A 16,272-nucleotide genomic window follows, 5' to 3' on the forward strand; every position below is an offset into this window, starting at 1 on the left:
GTGAATAAAATATTTTCATAGAGGCATAAAAATTCTGTAATTCAAAGAAGTAGGCAGAAAATTTTTCTCTATGTACGGGTAAGAGAACAGTGGGTGCAAGCTGAAGTCTTTGGCAGAGGTTGTTGGCATTTGTCTTTTGCTTTTTGCTGGTTTGCTGGAAAAGCACTCGCCTGTTTGGTTATTTTATGGCCAAGCAGGAGCTGTAACTAAGCCAATTCCTTTAGAAGAAGAAATCAAGATTTGCAGTGTTTGGCAGGGTTAATGGGATTATTTTTTTAATAGCTAGCATTAATAATTCATAATAAAATCATATGAAAGAAACACTATAGCACAATAGTCTGTTGTAAAGATGCAATTAATATCATTAAGCAAGTCAAAAAGAGGACGTGCATATCTTCACTTTTGGGAGATATTTTAGTCTTTGTAGCACGGCAAAGTGTCGGTGTACATTTCTTGAATTTATAACCCGCCTGCCTGGATAAACATGAGCGCACACACACAAACACCTCCTGTAATGTGTGTTGAGATCGTTGGGAGTTAGGTGACAGATACTGAGAATGCTTGGACCTAAATTAAGCCCACTGCTTCATCAAAAACATCCTGCCTTCCTGCTTGGACTGAGATCGTGGTGACTTCTCATAGAGAGGGCAGGTAGACTAGTGGGAACAAACACGCACTTAGTCACACACATGTCACTGCAAACACTGAATCATTTATTCAGTATTTCTGTGACTAATGAAACCCAATATGTTTTGTTGCAGCTTCACAGAAAAGTTGTCATGCTTCACGGATTATTTTTAGTAAAAGAATATCGCATACTAGTGATTATAAATGTCAACTAGCACTGTGATTAATTTTACTGTAGCAGAGCTGCAAAAACTTAAAATAATCTTAGTTTTGTTTTATTTTTTCCCCCCAAGTAAATTGCTATATTGCCATAACCACTGCATTGTCCTTGTATTGCGACATGCACTTCGGGGAGGAACTGCACCACGTGAAAAAAATCCTCAAGCAAACTGTACTGTATGGATTCTGTAGTGTAAATGATTGCATAGGGTTTAAGGCTTATTCATGCATAGACACACACAGATAACAGATGTGAAAAGAGCAGAAGTAGAGCGTAACAGAGTACAGTTTCTCAAGCTCATAGCCAGTTTTGAGCACTTCAAAGTACTTTTCAATCCCGCCACAAGTCTTTAGTGTGAGGTTAGAGAGAAAAAAAGATTTAGAGGTAAAACGTGACGCAGCGTTTGAGTCGATCTACATCTACACTGTGTTGTTAGACCAGCTAAAACACTAGAAAAGCATCTTACTGGTTAAAGAATCAATTCTGAAAGGCATCGACTTTCGCAACGAGTGCCCTTTTGACCCACAAGTACGCTTGATGTAACACTTACATACATTTACGTAAGTACAGTAAGTTTAAAAGCATGACCTTTACTTTAAATGCAGCACTGTTCCACTGTGTGGCCACTTGTACTTAAAGGTAAAGGTTTGAGTACTTATTTCCATATGCTCACTGGAAAAGAGAACATATTTACCAGCCTGTACACACAATCGCAGTATGACCCATATACAGTAACAGTGAGTTAAAAAAAAAAAAATGGGTGGGAGCAGAGGAGGCGAAGGAGGCCGGGAGGGAGGAGGAGGAGGAGGAGGAGGAGAGCTCTGCACCACTCTGCTCCAGCTCCACTTCCACTGGTGACCCCATGGCTGTAAATCTGAAAGTAGAAGACCATTCCTTACTTCTTTTTTTTCTCCTGTCTTACTTTCCAGCATTACACATATCACTGACTGACTATCAGTATTTAATGTGGACTCATTATAACCTTTTGGCAAGTCGAAGTCAGATGTTAATCTGTTTGACAAGCGAGTTCAGGAGGTGAAATCTCAACCTTGGGTTGCAGATGTTTTGGACTTGTTCACAGAAAGTATGAAATTAAACAGATAAGATCTGTCTGACAGAACAACAAATGTCACTGCCGGTCTCTTTGTGTTAACAGGCAACTTAATTAAGCAATTTCACTGCCTTGACATTCAGTTAAAAAGGCAGAACGGCATTGCTTAAAGGGGCACCATGTAGTTTTGGAGAAGACATTCAAACTCAGAATTTTTATATTTACAATGTTGATGAGGTAATAGTACAAACTCAGAAATATTCATCTTTTCCATAACTGAATAAACAAGCTGTTTTCAGGAGAAAATAAGGTCCCCAGAACACTGCTGGAAGAAATATAAACAACGTAAAACAGTCTGAAATGGTGTTGTCCTTTAAGGTCAGTTTGTTTAGGCATAAAAAAAAAATCAGTCAATGAAAATCTTTAGCTTCTGACAAAAATGTCTTCCCGAAAACTACATACTGCACCTTCAAAAAAAATAATTAAGCATGCATGTCTTATTTACACCCACTCCCGAGCTTTCTGACAGTTGCCAGTAAGAAAAAAAAACAAAAGAGGTGAGAATAAAGAAAGATCTCACTAATACAATTAACTTCCAGAAAAACAAGACTGTGACTGCTTAATTGTCTTGATGCCTGCAACACAACACGTCCCTCTGAGTCCGAGCCAGGCAGATCACACAAAGACATGGTTAGCAGCTGAAGAGAGCAAAGTTTGGTTGAGGCCGGTAAGAGATTTTCACACAGCCCCCGCTGGCTTTGACAGCCGAGAGTGGATCAGGTTGGAGTTGAAATGGCTCCCGAAGTGACACTAAAGATATTAGTATCTGCAGCAGTGTTGCAGCGCCTTGCCAAAGTCTACCCAAATAAGTCCTCGCAATGTAACATAGTCAGGATGAAATACTGTTGGCCCCTAGATTTGCAGCCAACATACAAATTTGATGTTTGCCTACCTAATTGCCTGCAACATGAGCTAGGGACTGAGAGAAAAGTCAAAAAATAAAACAAGTGCCCCACATTTCCAAAACTTTAATGAGTTGCTCTTTTGGTTAAGGATTCTTGAGGCTTGGTGCACGACCCATCCACCTTAACTATAACAGCATTTCTGAAATGCAGTCCTTGGAGTCACAGGCCAGACTCTGTTGCATTCATTGAACCGAGTATCACGTTCAATTGAGCCGTAGCTCCATACAAAACAATCTATATATCCTGACAATATGATCTTAGATCATAGCCCTGGCTTTGCATGCTGGAAATGCGTGTGCTCCTCTTCATGTAATTGCTCCTCTTTCGCTCACAAAGAACAAAGGACGCGCCCAAAGCTGCATCACAAATCTTTCTGCGTGGTAATTGCCGACAGCCACAAGTTGGATAGCAACACCTCAGCAGGCGAACGAAAACAACACATGGAAAAATCGCTTTTCTCCAAATTGAAATAAATCATCAAATTGCTGATTCTCCTCAGCACTTTCTTTACTCCGACCGAAAGCTTGCAGAGACTGTGATGTTTGCAGCCAAAAATAAGTTAATCTGCGGATACTTTCCTAAGAAACTGAGAGCTTTTTTATTACCCTTTTTGGCTTATTTTGCAATAAATTGAGATAATCTTTAAAAATGATGAAAGAGTTTTAAAAAAAATCTGACAGAACTCACTGGTAATACATATGTATTTGTTCCAATAAGTGTATAAATCGTCTTCAGATGTTTCTGCCGATGCCTCATGCATGTATGCCGAGGTCAGGCTTCAGGATACAGTATCAGCCCAGTGATGGCCCAACCCAACAGATGTGGGGCGTAGGGAATGAAAAGGAGCTTCGGGTGCTCCACTAACTCATTTTATATGGTTAAAGGTTTAAAATATATACAATATAAAACGCAAGCAATACCAAAATGTAATCAGATCATTCTATGACACTGTGTGTGTCAAATGCAACTCCGAGGTTAATCAGGAGGTCAGTTTCAGGGATCATAAAGTTGATGGTTAAGTTTAGATATGAAGTTACAAATGACTGGCTCGCATTTCAGTTGGTAAAGCCTGGTGAGGTTTATACACAGTCTGGAAGGAAGCCCTGCTCGAGAAGCCAACTTCAGAAGACTGATAATCCTAAGACATTAACGCTTTTAAAATTAAGTCTGTTCAGTTCCTGGTTTGATTTTAGTCGACCTGTGCTTGTTGTGATGGCTCTGAATTGGATTGTTTTCTGTGAGAGTCGCTGTCTCTGTTTCTCTTCAGACGAAACCGCACACTCTCACAAGAGGAATGGGTGAATTTTTGTTAATTATTCCCGGAGGGACTGTTTAGTGTATAAAAGTGTGATTATTCAAGCTTTTGACATTTCAGATAATAAAGAAGTCACTCTGCTTCATTAATAGCTTTTTAGATACAGACTATGTTAGCTTTGCACACTGCACTAGAGCAGGTTAAAATGGATGGATGGGTGGAAAGGGAGTGGGGTTGTGATAAGGGGAATTTGGGTGCACTGACAAAGTTAAGCCGAGTTCATCCTCCAAACTCCATCACCCTCGGACCCCACCTCCACCCCTTTAGAGGTACTGGTAGGCGGATTTAATTAACTTTAGACTGAGCCAGACTAGCCGTTTTGTTTTGTTTCCATTCTTAACCCTAAGCTAAGCTAAGAGGCTGATTGTGTATTGTGTATTTCACCACCGGTATGCAAATATTTTTTAAATTGTGCTAAATTACCAGAGAAAACAGAAAAAGTAGAAAACCTACTACAACCAGAATGCACTGCCTGATGGAAAGCAAGTCTGGCAGTGCTTGGTTTTGGCTCGTCCGTTTTGAAACAGGAAACAGTAAGGCGGCCAACTGGTAACAAAACATCTCGTATTACAGCTAAACAGTACACTAAAACATGTTTCATTCTGAAAACAGTTTCGACAATGCAGTAACAGAATCTTGGATCTTATTTGATCAGCATCGCCTAATTTTACAGTTTGGTCTGAGTTTGTTGAGCTACCCCTCTCTTGATCCAAGAAAGAGGGAGAGAGGCTGCTTTTTCCTCTCGACTTCATTAGTCTTTTTGTCCGTAGAGACAAAAATGCATCCAATCTGTAGTTTGAACAACAGCGCCAGGGCCAGCAAAAGGCCATAATCACACTGCAGCCATTTTCCTCTTTTGCTCAGGTGGGAGACTCAAACTGTGTTCCATGTTGCAAGTCCTATAAACGTAGAGAATCCTACAAATTGTTACCATTTCACTGCTCCCGGACTGATCAGCAACTGAAAAGATGACGAATAAGGATATTCTGGAGGGACGTCGGTCCATATTTCAAGATGAAACAACATATTTGATAACCAGTTCCCCTTCTGTTAGAGTTCAGCTTACGTTATTATTCAATCACTTCCTTGCAAATGTTTCTGTTTGACAGTGTTACACAATAAGAGAGGATGCATTTATTTAAGCCTGGAAGTGAAACACATTGGATGTAATCAAATGGTAATGTTAGTAAGAAAGTGGCTGAATGATAATGTTAGCTGTTCTCTAACGTTAGCTAAAGGGTTATCAAATTTTTCGGTCGCTGTTCAATCAGGAAGAGGTGAAATGATAACAATTAGTCAGATTCCCTACGTCTATACGACTTGCAGCCCAGAAAAAACAGCGGCGTATCATTATCCCAGCATTTGAGCTTCCCATCCTGAGCGTGACGTCAGAAGAAAATGGCCGCTATGTGAATATGGTCAATACTGAGTGACGTGAGACACTCTTTGTAAAAGAGTGAAAAATTCCCAAAAGCTCACGTTAAGAATGAACAAGATGCAAAAAAAAAAAACCTTAATAGGAATGTCAAAAGTGGTGACCTGACATGATGAGGGCAATTTGTCACCATCAATCTGACATTAAAAAACATACGCACACGCTATTCCTGCATGTAGTCATACTGTATGTCATGCGTAGTGATAATTTTACACATCAACACTGCCTGAAATAACCCGTCCTTTATACCACGGAGACAAGAACAGCCAAGCATAACAAGAAAACACAAGAGGCGCAAAGGAGGAAAAATAAAACAATGTCAAATAACATTGTCATGAAATGCAGATGTGAAATTTCCAAAACTGTTGGTTTTGGAGTCGGATGGGCGCAGCACCGCTTTTCTAATACCCAAGGAATGAGATGGAAGTCCTGAGAAGGCACGTCGCTGGGCTTGAGGTCGCCTCAGGCCTGCCTGTCACACTGTGGCTCCCATCACTCTGGTGCCAACATGAAACAGCTTCTCATTCAACACTTTACAAGGTACATTCCACGGACAGAGCCAATTAATTCATGTCCACATCAGTTTCAAAGGTTACACTGAAAACACAATGCAGATTCTGATATTTCACAGACCTGTCTGCTGCACATGTACTCTGCAGATCAGCAATACATGCAGACAACACCAACGAGAGTATCAGGGGTATTAAAACAAGCACAAACACACAAATCCCCCTTTCTTCTGAAAACCAACTAGGGTAGGATCATGCTGTACCCGTGACTGAACATTTTGCCAACATTAAGACCAAAATAAAAGCAGAAATCGTTGTTTTCCAAGTGGCTTGAATAACTTCCATTGACAGCTTCGATAGAAGCGGAAAACCTCTTTTCTGTAATGGAAGAAGGTTTTTGGGAAGATGGGTTTTCCCTTTCTGTAATAACCTTAGAGCCAAGCTTGGCACAGAGGCCCTCTGGACTGGAGGATGTTAGCCCGAGCCAGACAATGGGACTTCAAGTGAGCCACAGCGAGTCGAGAGAAAAGATCAGAGCAGCCATGAGGCTCTGTCATGCCTCTGATTAGCTGAAACTGTTTACTTCATCCCCTTGTTAACTTCAAAAGCTACATGGAAGTTTAGGGAAGCAGCAGCTTACCTCCACTGCCGTCTCTTTTTATTTTAAACAAGCAGCACCACACTGAAAAAGGCCTACCGCAGTTCACCATTAGCCCTGTCAGCTCACAAAAGAGTAGTGAAGAGGAGGGTGTGAGGAGTAAAATGGCCACCTTTCCATTATCACTACTGGTGGAGAGGTCGGACAGATAAAACACTCACTGCCGCAGGTTTGTTTGGTGAGTTTTGGCAGTGGAACCACTTCTTTGGCAAATGATCTTTCTGCCAAAACAAACAGCCGCTTTTTCCTCACCCCTTATACACACACACACATGAACACACACACACATTTCACTTGCTGACTCCACACAATGGGCATGACTGTATCTGCAGCATCAAACAGGCATCTGCCAATCGCCCCGCGGAGCTCATTGTTACTCAACACTGGGGCACACAAGCGCTGAGCCGAGTTCAGCCTCCAACAAATTTTGCAATGCAAAGAGAAAGTGCCGATGAGGTCTGCCAACATGCATCGTTGACCCCAAATAGCCAGAAAACAACTGGAAACCGACGTGCCCCTGTCTATAGTTGGCAAGGGATGGAGGAGAAGGGAGGAGGAATGACTTTTCAAAATATTTAGGCTGAACTCAAGCTCAGGCACTGGAGCACCTCTTAGCTATGAGGCCTGCATTTCTCCTCATACTATAACAAATAGTTTCACACAATACATACAGTACATCAACACTAAGCACTGAGTATACACTCTTCTTATGTATACGCAAACATAATCACAAAGACTAACAGTGGAAGATGAGGCCCAGCTGCCAACTTCAACTGAATGCAGGGAAGTGCAATACCTGCGAGCAGGTTTGAGATCCCATATGAAATGCAAACAGAAAGTTAAGGAGAGGTCAAGAGTGTGTGACTGAGTATACATATGTATGTACAAAGCACTGACCAATGAGTCCAAACAGATTGTTTCGATATATATGTAAGTTACGCGTTTCCTATAGCTGAAGCCTGGGGGTCGTATGTGATGTTTGTTCCGACCTGTGTGTAAACCTGCCGCCTATACTCGCCGCAGTGTGCAGCACAGCCTTGTGGGGTTATTTGTTTACTTTTGCAGCTCATACTGCCAGACCTTTTCAAAAGGATAAACTGGAAATTGTGTCCTCTAGAGTTTGTTTGTGTTTATTGATTCGGAAATCAGTAAGTGGATCTCTCACATCACATAGTTTCACAGGACCAGGACTCGGTTGGTCCAGCCTCGTAAATCCAGTGACTGCTAGCTCGAGCTTTAATCAACTGGGTCGCACTATTAAAAATAAAGAAATGTCTTCAAGAGTAAAGACTTTAGTGATGTATAAATTGATTGTGGAAACGTCTAAAACCCTATCTGATCAAAAGCAACCAGCTATGTAAACAGAAAACAATGTAATTTCACAAGCTGCAGCACGAGCCTATGTAAGAATTGATCACCTGTCGAATTCATGTTCAAAACGAATAAGGGGCAGCATATCGCTGGAGTAACAGCTAACTGCTACTAACTGCAGCTGCCATTAGCTCGTTTGCTCAGTTAGCCGCGCAACTAGCTGTCCAAACTGGGAGTTCGGAGAACCGGGGGAGTGTTGGTGTTTACACCACTAGCACAGAAACTTTAGATTGGAAATGGTTGGGGCTTGCTGGTTAGCATGCTAACTTCAGTATATATCTTTGCAACACAATAAATAGACATTTACCACCTTTAAATGTAGGTACCACTTTGTAATTTGATACATGTGTTTTGGATTTAGTAGTATTCATGCAGGTTAAAATTAATGGGTAGTAGCACATTATGTTACTCTAACTGAAGGGTTAGGGTGACCTACGCTCACTACTGTGCACTGAAGCTGCTGCTCTGCTAACGTGCTGCTTTCGCTAATCAGGCTAACTTTATTGGTGTAACACTTGTAATTAGATGTATATTGTGCTATTTTTGAGAAATTTTTGAGTTTAGATCATTTTTACAGCATTTTGTCAAGTGTCCAGACGATAGTCAATCTAAACGAGTCGTCTATTAGCAAGCTTACGTTAGCTTCCTGAGTTAATTCAGTTAGCTACTTAGCAGTGACACAGAGAATGTATTAGGTGTGAATATAAAGTAACAACTGACCTCTAAATAAGCATTAGTTTGTGTGGTGGAACCCATTTTAGTTCAGTGATACATAGTAAACATTCCACATTTTTACTAGGCTAAGTTTAGACGAGCTCCAGAAGATCCACAAAGGCATTGGACAGCAACAGCAGCATCACTTTGATTTAAGGTATTACTAAGACGCACCATCACAGATATGTAATGGCCGATCACCCTCCTCTCTGTTTACTCTAGTCATACCAAAGCCCGCTCTCACAGGCTGATTGGCTAAAAGCAGGTCAGGAGGGTTCATTCTCGTTTTTTAAGAGGGGAGCTGGAGAGATCCACACAGGCAAGGTCTGCTCCAGTTTTTCTCGCCCTCTCGCTTTTGTCTGCAGTATTTGCTCTGGATTTGAGTGGTTCTTCTGGTGTTGGAGCACTGTCAGCCCACACCCTAATGGCAACCTGTGTTAGAGAGAGATCTGGGACTGTGCCGGCACTGGTAAGAAGGAGGGGGGCCTAAACTAGTGCTATGGGTGTGCCCCTTTCACCTGTTGAGTCATGCCACCACGGTGTACTCATCACCACCTTTTTTTGATGTGTATGCAAATATTAAAAGTTGTCCATCAGAAATCTTATTGACAAGAGTATAGGACACATGAAGTCTGGGTGAATGAGTTCAGTCACACAAACGTCCTGCTCCCCTCTCCTCCCTTGAGCTTTGTGTTAACGCCTAATTCAACACCACTCACATCCAGGGAGTCTCAAGTAGATAAAGAGGAGCAGTGGTGCATGTCGCGCTGGTAGCCCTTTCACCTATTTCTATTATCTGTCTTGTCATCACTCAGTACAACTTTGTCATCCTCAGGCTTGCTGTAGTGGCACATATATCACTGTAAAGATGGATTTACGCAGCCATGAAAGAGCTGTTTTGTACTCTGAGCGACAGAGAATAAAAAGAAGCAACCAGACTTAAATTGTCACCCTCCGTTCATTAGATGCATTTTCATTAAGCAGTTCCCCTTTTAGAAAAGCTCCTCTGATTATGTATTTTGACAGTATTGCCTAATTCGGAGCAAGAACAGAGAGACCTGCACTGACTTGCTGTAATTTAAAACGTAAATATAATCAGTCAGGGAGTGAGGTGAACCTCCTCTTTCAAATACCTCAATATTTACCCTCGATAATGCATCTCATTCATGATTAAAAACAGTCTAGCCTCCCACACGCAGGTGTTTCTAGAAACTGTAGTCGCTACCCCACTTAGCCGAGCCAAAACTGCTCTTATACCCAGAATGACCCTCAGAACATGAAGCTGAAACATGCTTATCAGGAGGGCTGTTAGAGAGCCTCTGCTGAAATTCAAATGGCTTTGTCAGATAATGATGCAGTATTTTCAACATGCACTCGTCGGTCGCAGAGAGGCTGCAGAAAGCCAGGTGACCGAGAGACATTTGAGAGGGGAAAAGTCGTGCTGACGTTGATAAAAGAGTTTAAAACTCATTTATTGTCAGTTTGTGCCTCATGATACCCCAAGGTGCCCGAACTGGCTTTGATGTGATTTTTTATTAAACCCTGTGTGTGAATCTGACCCCTGGCTCACCCTGACCCCACCTCTGCTCTGTTCTCAGTTGGTAAAAGCGAGGCTGACTGGCGTTCGGCCGGTGCCTGAGGCAGCGATGGCGGCTGGATGGCGGCTGAGCAGCAGCCATGGGGGGAAGCACACTGTCAGTCCTGTGATAGCCGTATGAGATTCCACATGCTCTGATGAGTAATTCCTCCCTCCCTCCTCAATCACCATGTGGTTCATGGCCCTGAGTCATCGTCCACACTTTCCCTCACTCCCTCTCCCCTTGTCTGTCTCTCTCTCTCTCTCTCTCCCTCGACGTGAAGAGGATTCTTCCTTCCTTCCTTCAGCGGCGGCCGTCCCACAGGGAAACTCAACAGAATAGCCTCCCTCCGATGACTCACTCACCAACATTGAAAGCTCTGCTCCACACCACCCGCTCTCCAGCCACGACAGCCCACCTCACCACACCCAGGCCTGGATCTCAGTCCTCCACGGCCTGCTCCCCTCTCTTTCAATCTGCCTATATCACTGCATATCTCTTTCTCTGTCTCTTACAGTCTGCCTGGTTGCCATTTTCTAAATCTCGCTGTACAGTTGCTGCCTTGTCAAGACATCTCATTGTTTACCTGTCTTTATACCCTCCATCTGCCAGCCTGTATCTTGACACTCTCTAGGCCTGCCTTTGCCATTTGCCAGCCTGTCTTATTTGTCAGTCTACCTGCCTCTGTGTCTCGAGCTGTCCCTTGGCACCCGACTGCAAAGTCAAAATACAGAAGGACATAGAGAGTCGACTCCCCTGTCTGCATTTTAAACTACGAATACTTGGGCGAAAATACAACGATGGCGTAATTCTTGAGTCTGCCAGAGGGAAACATCGGTATTGTTAGTAAAGAGACGCTTTCCATTCAGCCAGTGCAGCTCCCGGATACAGTTGTTAACATTTCCAACTTTGTGCTAATCTGCATCAGCAAACGTGTTGTGAAACTTGTGACGAAGGTTACTGTTGTTACTGTTGGATTTCAGCAGCTCCCTGTGGGCCTGGATCCTTCCATTCATGTGATCTGCAATTCAATAAGCGCCGTGACTTCTACAGTTAAAACACTAAACCTGTGCAACCAATACACGCAGGATATCTGTACGCGGCCCCGCATTGCGACAGGTTGTTGAAGTGAGTGCCTGCACGCCGCTCAACATGTTGTAACAGGAGATTTGTTGACCATTGCAAGAGCAATAAGGATTTTTAGGGGCATTATGACTGGGTTAATAAAACACAGCTGCCCCTAAAAGTCCCTCACTTTTCTTGCTGCCTTTTCTTTCTCTCTCCCTCCCTCCCTTCCTAATCTTTCTATGTCTCATTCCAGACTTTTGAGATCAAACTACAACATTACGCTGGCTCCCCGAGTGCAATTTTGTACATAACTTTAGTATCTGTTCAGCCGTGGCTGAGGAACAACCTGGAGTGACCACAGCGTCTGAAGTTTGACCTTTAAAGGGGGGCCTGGGTCATATATTTCACGAAAAAAAGCGAGCGTGCTTTCCATCCAGTCTTTATGAATTGTATATTTATAATGGCAAAGTTTATTGGGTTTTGCAGTGACGTTTTTAAAGGGAGTTGAATGAGTTCAGAGCACAATTTCCGAGAAGGAGCACTCCGTGTGTTCATTAGAAGTTCAGCTTTCACAGAAAAGGTAAACACAATCTGAAGCCTGAGCAGAGGTTTTCTATATGATGCTCACAATCACAATCACACGAACCTAGCGACCCAGAGCAGAGTCAACCCGGAAAAGCCTTTTTAAAGTAAGTCTCACAAACGGTGTGAGGAGAGAATACGAGACAGCCACGGTGGAAAATAAAAAGATGTAAGCAACGCTGTGCAGCAAGTGGCGAGACGAGTCCGATTGGGCCTTTTAAACAATGTGAAATGCCACAGAGAGAGAGAGGCTTGGCAGGCGGCAGCAGCCAGCACTGTTTAATATCACAACTTTAATCAGCACACTTGGTGACTATCCCAGAGCTCCCCGTAGCCATGCTGCTTATTCAAACCAGGCCCATTCCACCAAGCCTCCCTTACTAGGCCCTCAGCTCTCATACCCGCACTGGCTCGGACTCTCCTGCAGCATATATGGAGAGCTTTTGGCCGGAGCACTTTTTATCTGCTTTCTGTGATGTGTCATCACGCTTTAGTGGGTTACGTTGGAGGGAATCAGTAATGATAATTGAGTGCATCTCGACCCATCTGAGCGCGCACTGCGAACACTTTCCTGTTCTCTCTATATTTGATTTTAAAGGTGCAGTATGTAGTTTTTGGGAAGGATTTTTAATAACTACAAAAAAGATCTTCACTGACTGTTTTTTTAAGGCTTAAACAAACAAAATAAACAAACTCTCTTGTTTTCATTACTGTATAAACAAAGCGACCTTAAAGGACAACACAATTTCATACTGTTTTATTTTGTTTATATGTGGCGGACCCTGCCACCTTTCTAGCTTCGGGTGTTTTGGGGACCTTATTTTCCTCTGAGAACAGCTTGTGGTTATGAGAAAATTAAATATTTCTGAGTTTGTATTATTATCTTAGCAATATTGTAAATATTACCTTTCTGAGTTTCTTTTCCAAAACTACATAGTGCACCTTTAAGTATTTTATGAATATTTTATACATTTAACATCAGTTAGCAGAAGGATATCATCTTGAACCGAAAAAAAAAGAAATTTAATTAGAGCTTGACAAAGTGTCAACTTTCCTCGCAAAAACGTATTAGAGACGTAATGAGAAATAGCAGGCTCGTAAAAAAACGAATGACCTGCCAGTGATCTGTTACACACAGTCTACAAATAACTCATGATCAAGTTTTAACATTTTTAGAAATAAAACTGACAGAAAGATTAATGTGACAACTCCATGATGTCAACAGTTTCATTTACGGGCCTGTTTTTAGGCGCGTTTTAATAATCACCGAGGTCTTGTGTTTTTAAAATAAAAATCCCATGCTTCAGCAAATGTCTTACCTATGTGTCACTTGCAGCAAGGAGATGCAACCATGGCCCTCAGCTCTATTAATTACATAAAGCATCTAGTGTCAGGATGCTAAATTCATTAGTGAGGTATGTACGGCATGCTAGGGTCAGGACAGATATAGAAACAGGCCTCCAAAACAACTTCTTTCCCACTTGACACATTTGTTTGACATAATAGATCACTGGCACTCAGTCTGGTTTTATTCATTTCAATACGTTAATCCGGAGTTCGAGCTTTGAGCTTGACAAGAAACGGTTAAACTCTGGATCAAATTGCTTGTTTTAACGAAAGCAGGAAATGAGTGATTTGCTTGCAACGCCGCCAATTTCAGTTTTTATCATGTGTGTTCTTAGAAGGGAGATTAATTCAATAACTTAACTGATTTTCCTTTTGACTAATTTGTTTTGTTTTTTTTCTTTTTTGGCCTAGTTTTGATTGGGCTCGAGGAGGAAATAAAAAGCCAGGAAAAAAGTGTATTTGTTTTGAAAACAATGTATGGAGAGCTGTGCAGCAGAACGAGGCCAGCTGAGAAATGCAGAGCCAGGTTTATTTTCCAGAAGAAGAGTGGCATATGAAAAGTTGTTCATCATCGTGTGCATCAGATAGAAACAACCTCTGCTCTGGTTTTCTGTCACACTCTTGAGCAGCATGCTCCGCTGTCACACGGCCATAAAGTTCAAGTTTGACTAATGAAAGGTTTAGCACTATTATTAAGCAATGACATTCAGTGTTTGTCTCTCTGAGCTGTCAAATAGTTCATTTTAAACACCTGTACGTTTCCTTCCGTGAAGTACCTGCAGCTGTTTCCTCTTTCGCACTTCAATTCATTGTATAGCTCATAAATTAAATGAAACGTGATGCTCCTACAATAAACCTGCGGCCTTATTTATTTTGCGTATCACTGTTTGCATCAGCGGTATTAAACGATGCGTCTACTGACCTTAGTGAGACTTAATCTCCTAAAATATCACCATTTTGTCGCGATGGCCTGCCTGTACTCTCCACAACACTTCCCGTCTGTTCCCTTCTTTCTTTAGAAATGCATTTTCTATAACTTGGTGGTCACATGAGCCAGAAACTGGGACTTTGTAGGCCAGTTGAACAAATTGAGGACTCACCTTGCCCGCAAAGACCCAGCCTCTGACACACACCATTATCATCATCATCCTCCTCATCATCAGCCCCATCGCCGGGGACTCTATGTGGAGGAAACTCAAGAGATTTATCTATATGGATTCTGGACCACGAGATTTGTACTAATGAAGGAATGTTAAGGCTTTCTCTGTGACCACGCCGATACATACCCGCTGAGCTGCTGCCTGGAGAAGAAGGTGATGCTGCCCGCTTGTTGTTACCTGCGTACCGGGCAGGTGTCAGCATCCCGTAGCCATATGGGGACTTTGCGTAAAAAGCGCCGACTGTCTGGTTGGCTGTCTGGCTGCCTGCAGGAGATCGCGTCTGCGAGCTAAGTTGAACTTCGCCGTCCATCCACCAGCACCACCACCGCCCCAGTCATATCTGATCGCCTGGTGTTGCAAGCATCCCAAATTTAGCAAGATTATCCTTTATGAGGGGGGGGTGCGAGGAGGGGGGGGGGGAACGAATTGTCTCTTGGAAGAAGTCGGACAGTCCCCCCCGGCCTATCTTTCCCCCCATCTGTCCAAGGAGAAAAACATGCAGACGCAACAGTGTCGCCGCTTGTGCCAGTCTCCCCCCCTCCCCTCCTTCCCTCCCACCCCACACCTCCCTCCTTTAAAAAAAAAAAAAAAAAAAAAAAAAGCTTCTGCGTTTCCCATCGAGAGATCCCCGGTGCGCACCCAGCACCCTCACTCACCCAGTATCCATTCTGTGAAGAGACGAGTGGGGAGACGGAGGGAGAAAGAAGCCCGCTGGTCCTGCTGCCATGCTGCAGCCTCGATATTATGAGCAGGGTATTCCCAAACAGCTGGAAGGAGCTGATATATGGTGCTGCGCCCTCGTGTTGGGCCCTCCCCAAAATGGACCGGTGCAAAGTGGTAACCTGGTTATTTTCAGCGCGTCACTGGCAAGTCTCCAATTATAGGTTTCCGTCAGGGGGGCGCAGCAATGTGGCCCCGTATTTCCAATTATTCTGAAAGAGGACTTGAAAACGGCCAAGAGCACTACACAGAGTAATGTCCGAGCATGTGTGTTTGCCTGTAACTGCACACATTCCTGCGGTGTGCTGACTGGCTCGCCCGTCCACATGCGCCACACAACGCCCAGCGCCGCGCTCAGCCGCGGCTCCGGCGGCTCCGGGGCGGCTCGTCTGCGTCTCTCTCAAGGTGTTCCCCTCTTTTATCGATGCTGCTCAGGAGGCTATATACATCCCAGGTTCATCACACCTCTCATGTTACCTCCCCGAGCAGCAACATGTTAGTGCGCTGCGACCCCCGGTGGCAGCGACGCGCCACGACGCCTCACTAACATGTGTCAAGTCAAACACAACCTGTATTGTTTGTGTGCAGAGATCTCCGGGTTCGATCACGTGAAGCTGCACATCAGGGCGTGATTACGGCGTGACAGCTGGATTCAGTTGGACACGTTTAATCAGCGGCTTCATGTGAAGTCAGCAAGTTTTCTAGTCTGCGCTGTGTTGTTGTGTGCTGCGTAACGTAGTTTTTCTACTCTGTAGTCCATCGCAGTCTTCATTTATTCTGTGATTTTATCTTCTTTGTTTTTTTCTTTTGATTTTTTCTCTCCCTTTCTTTTTATTTATGATTTATTTCCATGTATTTTGCGTTATTTTTCAATGTATTGTGATATTTTCTATACTGTTCTCGAGGTCATGCTCCACTTTTAGTGCCTGTGGTGACGCTCTCATCTGGTTTCA

General features: G+C 43.2%; 1 long non-coding RNA gene across 2 annotated transcripts in view; it reads right to left on the reverse strand.

Moving 5' to 3' along the window:
- LOC311266464 overlaps nucleotides 1-16,216 on the reverse strand; it is a 35,850-nt gene extending 19,634 nt beyond the window's left edge. Inside the window, exon 1 of one of the 2 annotated variants that reach the window (XR_014623712.1) lies at nucleotides 15,256-16,216. This is a non-coding gene — a long non-coding RNA (uncharacterized lncRNA). Of the gene's footprint in view, nucleotides 1-14,725; nucleotides 15,064-15,255 lie in introns of those variants that run through there. The other variant, XR_014623713.1, reaches the window with a different exon arrangement.
- Nucleotides 16,217-16,272: the final 56 nt, after the last annotated feature.

Source organism: Pagrus pagrus, assembly GCF_965226575.1.
Source record: "Pagrus pagrus genome assembly, chromosome: 2".
Taxonomy (NCBI): domain Eukaryota; kingdom Metazoa; phylum Chordata; class Actinopteri; order Spariformes; family Sparidae; genus Pagrus; species Pagrus pagrus.